Source organism: Poecilia reticulata, linkage group LG8, assembly GCF_000633615.1.
Source record: "Poecilia reticulata strain Guanapo linkage group LG8, Guppy_female_1.0+MT, whole genome shotgun sequence".
Lineage (NCBI taxonomy): Eukaryota > Metazoa > Chordata > Actinopteri > Cyprinodontiformes > Poeciliidae > Poecilia > Poecilia reticulata.
Genome location: NC_024338.1, coordinates 4,640,115 through 4,648,576, shown reverse-complemented (window position 1 = coordinate 4,648,576; position 8,462 = coordinate 4,640,115). Strand labels below are relative to the sequence as shown.

Genomic DNA, 8,462 nt, shown 5'->3' with positions numbered 1-8,462 from the left:
CATGCACAGGGAGAACATGCAAACTCCATGCAGAAAGACCCCAGGCCGGGAATCGAACCCAGAACCTTCTTGCTGCAAGGCAACAGCTCTACCAACTGCACCACTGTGCAGCCCTATATATATATATATATATGTATATATATATATATTTTTTTTATATAATATCAAATGTAACCAAAAGAAACTCATCAAAGACACACAGTGGAAGTGACTGAGGCTGTGAATCAAATGCTGAGATTTATTTTGGTGTGGGGCTGTAATGATTAATTACAGTGATGAATGTAATTAATGTGATGAATCGATTATTGAAATAATCAACTAATTTGATTAATCATTAAATGGAGTTAATTTGATTAATCATTAAATGGAGTACACAGGCTCATAAAAAGGTCATTTAGTGAAAAAAATCCAACATATTCAAAGCAATGACTAAACCAAATCTGTACGATTAGACAGACAGACAGACTCTTCAAGTAGCATAAATTTAGCTTTACTCAGTTAAGATTTACTAAAGGAAAAATTTGTTTAATTTTCTTTTTTTTAAAAAAAAGAAATTACTTCTTTATTTGTTAAATAAATAAATACATGTATTTTAATATGGTGGTTAAATGAATGATCTATAGAATCCATCTATAGAATCTATAGTGCCATTTTTTAAATTGATTATTTGTCAGAATAATCGATTGATTACTAAAATAACTGTCAGTTGCAGCCCTATTTCTATGCAGCAGTTTTGTAAAAAAAAAAAAAAAAACATTGGGCAACATGGAAAATTATATTTACATCTTTGTAATGCAAACCGACAGCTTTGTGCCTGTGTGACTCAACTGACTGGAATTGGTCTCCTCCATGTCTGGGAGCTGAAGGTGACTGGATTTTTCACAGATTTTCTGTTTCATATCCTGTGGCACATAAGTGGCCACAGTTGGTAGAGCTGTTGCCTTGCAGCAAGAAGGTTCTGGGTTCGATACCCGACCCCGGTCTTTCTGCATGGAGTTTGCATGTTCTCCCTGTGCATGTGTGGGTTTTCTCCGGGTACTCCGGTTTCCTCCCACAGTCCAAAAACATGACTGTCAGGTTAATTGGTCTCTCCAGATTGCCCCTAGGTGTGAGTGTGTGAGTGTGTGTGTGTGTGCATGGTTGTTTGTCCTGTGTGTCTCTGTGTTGCCCTGTGACAGACTGGTGACCTGTCCAGGGTGACCCCGCCTCTCGCCCGGAACGTTAGCTGGAGATGGGCACCAGAAGCCCTCCTGACCCCACAAAGGGACAAGGGTGTAAAGAAAATGGATGGATGAAAACAGACATTTTTATAAATGCCACATTCTGTATTTATAAAGAAGTGCGTATCACAACATGATTGTGGTGATGTTGTGGAGTTGCAGCCTTTCACTGGTTGTTGTTGAGCACACACACTCACACACACGCACGCACATCAGCAAACAACAGTTAACCTTTGACTATTTTTTAAACAATATTTTTAGCAAGAAAAAACTTTTTTTCCAATTTTAACTATGTTCATTGATATTGTTTTTTTTCAATTAATTTATTTTTTAGTATTTTTTGTACATGCATCCGTAACATTTGCATAGATGTATGTATTTATAGTAGCATTTATAGTTTTTATGTGTATTTCTGTAGCCAAGCAACAACATTTCGTTGCCAAATTCACTGTTGTGTCTTTGTGCAACAACAATAAAGTAAGTCTGTCTTACTTTGAACAGAATTTTCTCCATAAATTGTAAAAACCTTGCATTCCTGTTATTGAGCATCCTTAAGCCTCCAGTCCAGCCTTCATCTTGTCTGCTCACCCTGTATGACCTCCAGATCCATCCAGCATTTCATTTTATCTCTGGAAGCCTTTCTGAAAGTGCTTTATTATTGAAAACGGGTAATAAACCTTGAGCTGGCTCAACTTATATCCCACTGCTCAGCTCTTCACAGCCTCCCAAGGATGTGAGATTTAGTTGGTTTTAGAAATTCTTCTTGACCTTATAACTCACGCGGGGGGTAAAGAAAGAAAAATAAACTGCATATAGACTGTTGCTTTCCAAAAGCCGAGTCCATGTTCTAAAAACTTGAACAAAGAACAACTTTGTGGAAACTCATTAGTTTAATGTAAGGACATTAAACTGAGCTCAAACGAGTGTTTAATGACCGGTACGGTTATTAACACATTTGTCACCACTTTGTTATTTCTTTTCAAAATTCACTATTATAAAACCCAGTATATTTTATTCCCTGACCAAACAAAAAAAAGAAAAACTTATTCCACATGAACAACCTCTGGGTTATCAAAATAATCCATTCTTGCATATCTGAAACATTTTTTAAAACATGCTCTTTTGCATCAAAATTGATACAAACTGATCGACTCTTATTTGTGCCGGCAATAGCACTGCAATAACAGACACATTCTCTGTCCTCCCCACAGCCTCACCAGACCAAGACAAATTACGTCTGAAAGCTTTCAATTCTACTAACACAGAAAAAAAAACATATGTAGCCTCTTTAGCTAGCAAGGCAAACACCACAGCACTGCTTGGAGGTACTTTCCCTCTGAAGTCAGACTGAGAAATGCCAAACAATGCCCCATGATAGTATGCTAGCTCTACAACAGAGGGCAACCTGAAAAGGTCAGTAAAGCTCCTGCAACTGCAACAGTGAAGTGGTAAAAAAAATAATAAAAGGTCTTCATGCTCGTTTTAAGTGGCTTTTGGCTTTGCGGAAAGAAAGATGTAACACGCTTAAGGGGAGATGAAGACACATTTGCCAAATAAGTTCCAACGTAGCGAACTCTAGAATCCACTGGTGGGTTTGTGCTGTACCAGAGCTACGAAAAGTTTCTCAGTCCAAACCTCCAGGGCTGAGGGGAGGACCATCAGCCTGGAGTGGCCACCTGGTGGCGCTCTGGGCTGGGGTGAGAGCAGTAATGGCTGTCTGTGCCTTACCAGCGCCATGCACCTCTAAAGCATTTCCAATCCTCCAGCTCAGAGGGAAGGAATCTCTTCATTTGTCTGAGATGTGTGCTCCATGCTGGTTTACACCCTCTATATCTACTTTATTTCAGCAATGGTACTTTTGCTAAATTTTAATAGTTTCCTCAAAACTTAAATGACAAAGGCATGAAAACACAGCCAGTAGGGTTGCAAGATATTAGGGAAATCTTGCAATGGCGATAACATTGGTAAATATTGTGATGATGATATCAGGTCTGTTATATGCACAATATAATTTTCAATATATTGTGCAGAGCTAATAGCTAGTAAAATAAAACAGTCTGGTTTACATTTAGTTGTGAACCAATGGAGGCTAACGTATGGAAATTATTGCGATCAGGAAAAAAGCAGTCAAAAAGATTGTGATTTTGGCCACTATTCAACAATGCTACACAGAACCGTTCTTGATTAAATCCCTAAATGACCAAATACAACATTCAGAAAACCTGGGCAGAGAAATCGGAGCTTTATTTGACCAGAAACAGGGTTGATTGGAATTTTCCAACGTTTTCTTCCTCGCCCCGTCCCTTCGGGAGCCCTCGCTGTGGATGACGACCTTGAGGGAGTGCTCATCATCATGAGCTGGCGTTTAAAGGGGCAGTCTAGCCACGGGGGGCCGTCACACTTGACTTTTACAAGGAGAGAACTTTCATCATTATGGAGAAGGAGTTGAAGTACATTCAGCCTGATGGTGAATATGTGAGCGCCATTTCCCACTAACACTGTGGAATATGTTCATTTTCATTGTGACTCATGATAGCTTTAGCATCACAGAATTTAATGTGTTACCAAAACCATATGAAACCTTCAAGAAACTTTCTTTTGTACAGCCTAGATCTACGCTTACTTTAATGAGGTGCCTCTTGGTTAGGATAAAAACCAAAATCACAACAATGTAAAAAAAAAAAAAAACCTACATCATTTATATATTGATTCAACACTTCAAAAGGAAAAATCATGCTCAGTTAATATTTAATTTACATGAGCCACAGCCGAGTGTTTCTGCAAAACAGAACAGTTGATAGCTGTTTAAGTAAAAAACAGTTTGTGACATTAAGTAGCTCAAATATTACGCCCAATATATGGTGTGATGTGTGGTGTGTTTTACTCCTATTCTGCAAAAGCTTTTTCTCTGACAGCTACCTTTGCCTTGAAAATAACAGCCTCACATGGAGGAGGAAGGGCTACATGTTGCTGTGGCAACATCAACCAGAGGGAAGACATAGGCTGTAAAGGATTTGAAAAGAATATCAAAGATGATGTTTAAAATGTGTGTGGATCTCTTTCTGAGGGAAAACGCCAAAGTTTAATTCCACTTTCATCACAGAGATCCATCCATCACACTGGTTTCTTCTCTAATTCTATGTCATGTTTACACAGTGAAGATCACATTTATATAATTGTATTGTTGACATCTCAACTGTAGCAACCGTTCAATACGTCAGCTTTTATGAACAGAGCAAGCAAAAATATAAACCAATAAGTGCAGGTTAATTGTTAGGATATGTAGCTCAAAACTGACTTTCATTCATAAATCTGCAGAGAGTTACGTTTTCCACATGTGAAATTTAAAGCAGCAAATAAGATCTTCTTATGAAAAATCCAGATAAATAACTCTGAATTATACCACTAGTCCATTAGATCATCATATTTTGCAAATTATGCACCATAACACTATGTGGAGGTCTTGAGTCGATTTTGTTTGTTTTAAATTCACTGTACAATGAAAAACATGACTGAGCAGATTTAGGAAATAATCATCTTTCCTATGACTCTGTTGGGGTTCACAGTCGGAGAAAACTGCACCAGCGTACAGATCAAATGCTCAACATGAACAGCGACCATAACTCGGCCTGTTTGTGTTGCGTGTTCGGTGAGACTGATGCGAGCGCACATGAACAAATTGTGTGTGTTTGCATCTCACAGGGTCCATACGTGTTCTGGCAGGTGCTTGGCTCTGTATGTGCAAATGTAGCTAGATAAAGTTAATGTATTTGAACAACAACGCCAATCACAGACACATCTTTATCATCCGGAGTATTCCTTGAATTCACTTAAATAAATATCAACCAATCACAACCAGCAGATCAAAATACTGCAGCAGGGCGGGGCCAAGGTTGTATGGGGTCTTAGGCAGAATATGACTTAATGGCCTCTCTTCCTGCTAACAACATCACTACCACTATGTATTTGTGGGTAAACTAAACTCAAACACAAAGATTAAATTCATAGAATGAGAAGATTTTATTTTTTATAACTACTCAAAATATTAAATTTAAGTGCTAAACAAATGTAATATTTTTTGTTTATCTGTGCTGAAATCATCCAATCAGATTTAATGTCATTCACAATAACCAAATGCTAAAATTCTACTTTGATGGTCTGTGTTGAAATTTCAGCATTTATGGGGCCCCTGACGATCTGGGGTTTAGGTTAGCATGTTAGCTTTGAAAAGTTGTGTTTGAATAAACCAAAATGTTACAGAGGCACCTTCTTTTGACAGATCAGAACAAAGTGGAGATTGATTCCTGGCCATGTTATGCGGCACAGCTTCCATACATGGTGGTGGAGGGCTTATGTCAGGGTACTCAATACCTCCCAGGCCCCTAAGATTTGTTGTACAAACCAAGGTATCATGGAGTCAAATGTGTCATTAGGAAATCAAAATTTCATTATTTTCCCATACTGATTGGAATGACTGACATCATATAGAAATGGATTAATTCAAGTTACTCAAGCTATTGAATCATGGGGTGTACTTAGTTTTATCACAAACAGCTTTTCTGTTTCATCTTTGTTAAATAAATGAACCAGTTGTTGACTTCCAGGGGTATATCTGAAAAACTTCTGAATCTGATAAAGACTGGATCAGTTTTATTATGTGCTGATATCTAAACCACTATAGCTGGAGTGAATTTGGTCTTTTTTGGCATTCGAATATTTTCATTTCAGTTACTGACATCAAGGTTTGACATCTGTTTCAGCTCTGTATTGTAAAACGATTCAAATGACATTTAAATGCCAACTAGAGATAAAAAGTAATGAAATAATAAATGAGAAAAAGATTGTTTTCATCTATGAGCATAAAAAGCAAATAATAGAACCACATACTACAGTCATTTCCTAGTCTGATGAAGAGTTTTTCTTGTTTCCAGTTTCCTAGTTGTTGTTTGAAGTTATAAAACAGATAGAGATATATAAATACTTTATCACAAGGAAAATTCCATATATTCAACTAGCCCATAAAACATCAGCACAAAAAAAAAATAAAAATAAAAACCCTACATACATACATCCATTCTGAGATGGGTTAGGGAATAAATAACAGAGTGACTGTGTAATGAGCCAAATGACACACTTAGGTGCCTGCCAACAGGTGTACTAGTACCACTGGCCTCCTTAAAAACATTGGTTTAAATAACAGGTAATGTTTGTTAAAACAGATACAATCATGTTCAACTTCATGTTCATGTCAGGTTGGTATTCTCAGGGTTCACACACACCAGTCCTGTTCGGACTTTAATTGATGTTTGCCTAGAAGGTCCGGTTTGTTTATGGAGGTGTGAATGCATAACTGGACTGTGATGCGGACCAAAAAAGTGAACTCTGACCGCTCCACTTGGAGGAAGCGGACCATAGCGCATAGCGTTGGTGGGAGAAATGGCTTGTGCTCTACAACCACTAAAATCTGATGCCACTCCATTTTAGTTTACATTCTGTGAAGAAGTAATTTGTGCTCAGTGTCTTCAGAGGTTTTTGTGTCATTTTCTTCAGTGGTTCTTGGTACGGCGCCACCACAGGTGAGAGAGTAAATATATTTTTGAAGGGGTTTGGTTTGTTTGACACAGTGCAGTGTCAAAGTAAAGATTGTCATGGATTTTTTGGATCTCACAGAGATGTTCCCAATCAGTTTTCCTCAAATTTAAGCAACATACTTTTTAATTTAACACATGAAAACTGTTCAGCCATGTCACAAATCTATATTCCGCAACCCCGTTTTTCTAAATGAACATGTAACACTTTACAGACTTAATTTTCTTATGTTCAAACCCACACAACATACACGGCAAGCCAAAATAAGAGAACAAAACTCACCATTACATCCTTCTTCACTTGCTCAGTTCCTCTGTGCCTCTTCTGCCACCTGTGAAGATTATTTGCATTTGAACTCCCAGGAAGATTCTTTGTGTCTCAATTGCAGCACAGAAAAAGCTGGTGAAATTTTCAAGACCCTCTGCTGCTGCTTGGGGGCTTTAGGTGTAAAAATAAGCTCACTGAAAGCCCCCTGTGTTTTTTGCTGGTGTATTTAGATAGCTTAGATAGTCCGGCTTATGTGCTGGGAAACATGAAGTTATGGTTTCTCCAAGGCAGTACTCCGCTTTTCTCCCTGGTCATATTTTTTTCTCCCCAAGGCAAATGGAAGACACTAGTGCTGCTTCCCCACTTTGCAGCTTGCACCTTGCTTGGATATTAACTCCTGTCTGTTGGATCAATTCCATCAATGATTGTCGCCTTGTGTTTTCTGCACACAAATGTCTTCCAGAAAATAATAACTGAGGTATATAGCTTTCGGCCAGATTCAACAGGTAGACGATGAGAGGCTGTAGTAGCTATTGTCCATCTTCCAGTTTGAATAATTTAAACTGGCCCAGGCTATCAGTGATCAGTGTGGCTGCTTTGTAGCTTATAGACGACAGAACGTTTGAGGTCTTAAGTCAATGTTCTTCAGCAGCTTGAAGAGTTTAGAAGGTAAAGCAGGTTGTCTCTGGGTACAGTGTTTTAGTTGAGGAGGTAGGCATTGGGAGAAAAGACCTGAGTAAAACAGAGAAGACTTCTAGAGTCCTGGGAGATAGAGAACAAGAGTCTTCTCTGGGAAGATTGTGGGACGATCGTTGGAGGTAAAAAAGGTGCTGCTTGCAGCTGCAGTCAGACTTCATACACGGCTCTGCCTTTTGACAAGAATTGATTGGTTGTCTCAGGATGTCCACCTGGGGAAGATAAAACATGGAAATAATCAGAACAGCTTCAATATGTAATATTTAAGAACATGGTAAGAGTTTGCAAGAGTTGTAGTGCTTATAGTACTCTAACCCCAATCTGCTACACCCTAACCTAACTTAATGTTAATATGGTCAATGAGATTCAAGTTAAAAACGTTGGAATACATCCCCTTGTCCAACAAATGGCAATAACATTAACACCAGCAAGATTCAAAAGAAGGAAATCCATGGTATGACTGAAGCTTTGGTTGGCTAAAGAGACTCACAACATCTATTTTTTTCTGACACCATCTAACTTTTGTATTCAGTCATTTTTGTATTCTTGCACCAGCAGGCAAGGTGCCATATTCAGAAGTCTCAAAACATGGCCTTGTATTAATATGTCTAAATTTCTATAATGATCTGAAACATTTGGTTGTGACAAAGAAGCAAACAATTGAAATCATTACCATAACGTACACTTCCT

The 8,462-nt window shown here is 38.2% G+C and overlaps 1 protein-coding gene across 2 annotated transcripts in view; it reads right to left on the bottom strand.

Annotated features, from left to right (window-relative positions):
* LOC103468293 (thyroid hormone receptor alpha) overlaps positions 1–8,462 on the bottom strand; it is a 74,491-nt gene that overhangs the window by 58,061 nt on the left and 7,968 nt on the right. For both annotated transcript variants that reach the window (XM_008415257.2, XM_008415255.2), the window contains exon 2: positions 7,092–7,984. The gene's annotated coding sequence lies outside the window, so the exon portion shown is untranslated. The remainder of the gene's footprint in view (positions 1–7,091; positions 7,985–8,462) is intronic.